Source organism: Chenopodium quinoa, unplaced genomic scaffold (genome assembly GCF_001683475.1).
Source record: "Chenopodium quinoa cultivar QQ74 unplaced genomic scaffold, ASM168347v1, whole genome shotgun sequence".
In the NCBI taxonomy this organism is placed as follows: Eukaryota; Viridiplantae; Streptophyta; class Magnoliopsida; order Caryophyllales; family Amaranthaceae; genus Chenopodium; species Chenopodium quinoa.
Window position 1 is genome coordinate 1,373,687 of NW_018745584.1, and position 4,088 is coordinate 1,377,774.

Sequence of the window (4,088 nt, forward strand, 5' to 3'; positions counted from 1 at the left end):
GAGGTAAAGGAAAAACAAAGTATTGAGGAAGATCCCATTAGAGTTCTTGACCGAAGTTCAACCTAGATGGACATCATCCGGGCATATCTACGAGACGGCACACTGCCGGACACATATCCAGAAATGGCTGCAATGAAAAAGTGTGTGGCCAACTTTGAGATTCGTAAAGGAGAACTTTTCAAGAAGGGATTTCTTCAGCCTCTTTTGAAATGCATCACCCTAGAGAAGGGGCAGGAAATTCTGGGAAATCACACATAGGCAGCAGAGCTCTAGCAGAAAGGGCCAGGCAGCAAGGCTACTTCTGGCCCACTCTTGAGGCAGACGCTATGGAAATGGTGAAGAAGTGTGATAAGTGTCAAAGATTTGGCAAACTCATACACCGTCCGGCCACAAATTTGACAGTCATTCATAGCCCAGTACCATTCGCCAAATGGGGCATGGACATTCTGGGTCCGTATACGCCTACTCTAAGCGAACGGAGGTATATTCTAGTTGTCGTGGACTATTTCACCAAGTGGGTAGAGGCAGAGGCGGTCAAAGTATCAAAACAAAGGATGTCATATCCTTCATCTTGAAGAACATCATCACCCGGTTTGGGGTACCTATGTCTATGGTTTTTGACAATGGCCCTCAGTTCGAGAAGCCTACCCTCAAAAATTGGTTGGGAGACCAAGGGATCTCCCACTGTTTTGCATCAGTCGGTCGTCCCCAAGCAATGGCCAGGTTGAAGCCTTTAACAAGCTTATCTCAGACGACATAAAAAGGAAAGTTGAAAGGGCTGGCGATCTATGGGCAGAAGAGTTAACTCATGTCCAATGGGCCATCAGAACAACAGCAAAAGGGGCAACCGGCGAAACCCCATTTCTTATGGTATACGGTGCTGAAGCCGTCTTACCCATTGAGCTTTATGAGCCAACTCTTTGAATCATGTTGTATGATGAAGAGGCAAACTGGAAGGCCATGCGGCTTGCATTAGACTCACTCCCAGAACGCCGAGGCAATGCCACCTTGCGTCATGAGATATACCGTCTGAGAATGAAAAGTTCCTACAACAACAGAGTACACAAACGACCCTTGAAAGTAGGGGACTTTGTGTTACGGAAAATGGAGGCAACCGGTAGGGCCAACGAGCAATGCAAGTTGAAACCCAATTGGGAAGGTCCTTACTGGATCTATGAAGAAGTAAGAGGCGGCACCTACCGCCTAGAAACTCCGCCTTGGAATGTAGACAATCTAAAGATGTACTACTTCTAAGACTTGTAAATTTTTGTAAATGAAAAGCCTATCAATGAAAAATTGCTTTTTGTTTTCAATTTTGATTATATGCTTTATTAGATATGTCTCCCAATGGGAACACCGCCTGTGCAATGTGCAGACGGCCAAATCTAAACCAACCGTCTGCTCCAACATGACTACGACATACGACAACGCCCATCCGGGTGATTTCGTCGTAGAGAGCATCTCCCATTCGGGTGGCACATTGCTCTATAAACTCAAACACAAACGGCAAAGACTGACTAACTCAATATGGGCTAGTTCACAGCGTTTGACCTGAATAATCTAACATGGAACCTAGACGGCGTAAGAAAACTGCATGTCCTATTTGACACCAACCGATATCTGTCGTTATTCCAACTTAGATTAAAATTCTATAATTTTGTAACTCGAGAAATCCCCCTAATGGGGCAAAAAGATGCTTGAATATATTCGTGGACAATCAAGTCTAATCTCATAGATGACCCAAACGGTGAACGTCTGGGTGTTCAAGATAGTACTACCTGAATCTTGGACGGCTGTGTGCTTGGCTTGGGGAAATTATGGTACTGATTGATTGACGAAGGAACCTCTCATACTCCTTATAGTATCAAAAGTTCCTCAGTCAATCAATCTTTTTTGAAACCAACCACCCAGCCGCCCAGAGGCAAATCGCCAGCCAGTTTGTTAGTTGTCGTATGCAATTAACAAGTTGAGCAAGATTGTATATATATAGAAAAATCAAAAATTGCAAGAATCAAAAATTTTAACAAAACCGACTCAGTTGGTCATTTCATAAATAAAGCCCGACCAAAAGGCCGAAAGAGTGATTGTTGAACCGGATCTACGCTCAGGAAATTGAAAGTGTTAAAAATACAACAGATACTCGGCACGCAGGCCGAAAATGCAGACGGTCAAAGGCCGAATAGAAATAAGGAAAGCTAATTTTGCTGAGGCGAGGCCACCGGCGCATCCTTCCTAGGCGGAGGTAGAGCAGAGTTCACCTGTGCATCGTCTTCCTGTTGCTCTTGCTCCTCTCTCTCCCCTACAGCTTGAGCTGGCTCTTCACCGTCTGAGGCCTCCTTGTTTTCCCACTCCTCAAATGGTTCCGGCTCCAGTTTCCCTTCATCCCTTGCAGAAAGAACAAGATCTGCGTACTGGTAGGCCAAGGCCTAGACGCCATAATCAGCATCCTGATGCACAAGGTCCCATGCTATCCTCATCCGGTCCTCGCAATCTTGTTCATTCTCCTCAATGAGGCGGCTTTGCTCAGCCTCCAGAGTTGCTCTGAAGTTGCCCTAGGAAGCAGCCATCTCACCCTTCAAACGGTTGACGTCTGCTCGGAGAGTGGTGTTCTCCTTGTCGGCGCTCTCCAGAGTTTTGAGAGCCGCCTCGAGATTGGTGGCCTTCAGGTTAGCCTCAGCAAGAGCATTCGTTAGCCGCCTGATGGATTCCGCCCGCGTCATTAGCTCAACTTTAGTCGCGAGTTCATTTATTGTATTATGATACTGAGCAACGTCAGCAAACTCATTCGCCCTTTTATTGTCCCTCCTTTCCTCTTCCTGCTTGCGAGCATACGGCTTCTTCAGCCCATCAACTCTCAGCATCGCTTTTATACATACGAACGGTATGTTAGAAAAACAACTGGCATTATACTTAAAAGAATGTGAATAAAGTTATTATACCTCAAACAGCAAGGAGAGGATGTGGTCGACATTGAATGACTGGATCCCAAGGATGGTCTCCTTGTCCTCCTTGGATATAGACCTCAGAAAGGTCTTGGAGAACTGTTGCACATCCGGCCACTGGAGGGATTGATATGCAGCAGAAAGTAGATTTGGTGAGAAAGATACATAGGCACCACCAACTGATTGTCGGCTGCTTGAGGAACCCTCCGACTGTAGCTGAAAACGTGACTTGCCTCGCATGGGCCAACCAAGATCAAAGGGGGAGTCGAAGGGGTCATCTATTACCTTGGGGACGAGGCTAAAGGCTTAGATCGCTTACAGCTGCTGCAGAACTGCTTGCAGCTTTGGGTGCCTCGCCACCCTTCGGTACCTTAAGGGCACCCGGCTTGTTTGAGAGGTCGTCTATCCCCAGACCAGCGTTCCTGATACTCTTCCCACCGAAGGTCAGACGGCCCTTCCCAAGCGAAAAATCAGGAGCCGTCTGAGCAGAAGACACCTTCTTGGACTTGGCCGAGCTGGTGACCTTGTCATCCGACTTCCGTTTGATCAGCTTGGTAAAGGATCTGGGAGCCCCCTTGTCTCCATCCTGGAAAACAAATCAGACATTAAGCATACAGTCAATTAAAGTCGTCCCTATATAAATAAACTTGAAATTGAAGAGACTAGGGCAGGCGGTTTATACCTGGCCTATAGCCGCCAGTAGGGCTTTCTTCTTCTCCGCATTATCCTTGTGGATTTAAGCTACAGAGCGGGAAGGCATCTTATTAGGAGAAATTATAATTATGCCGGTTTCTGCAAAAAGAGTCGTCTGTCGGATCATCAAGCAAACGAATTCACAAGTTAGAAAGAATAAAGACGGCACAAAGATTGTCAGATGCATGCTCTACGTACGTCTATCGAACATGGTGCTCAGACCGTAGGTGGACAAGGACGCCTCGTCTCTTAGCCACTCATGTTTAGGTATCCAGTTCTTGGGTACACTTATTAGCTCGCCGGTTGAGAGGGGGGTGGTTGTAAGCTTAAAGAACCCCAGCTCTATTATTTTCTCATAATCCTCATCCGAAACCTTTGGGAGAGCACACTTTTGACCCAATAGATTCGGCTTTTTATTGTAACAGCGATACTCAAAGTTATCTCACTGTTTGG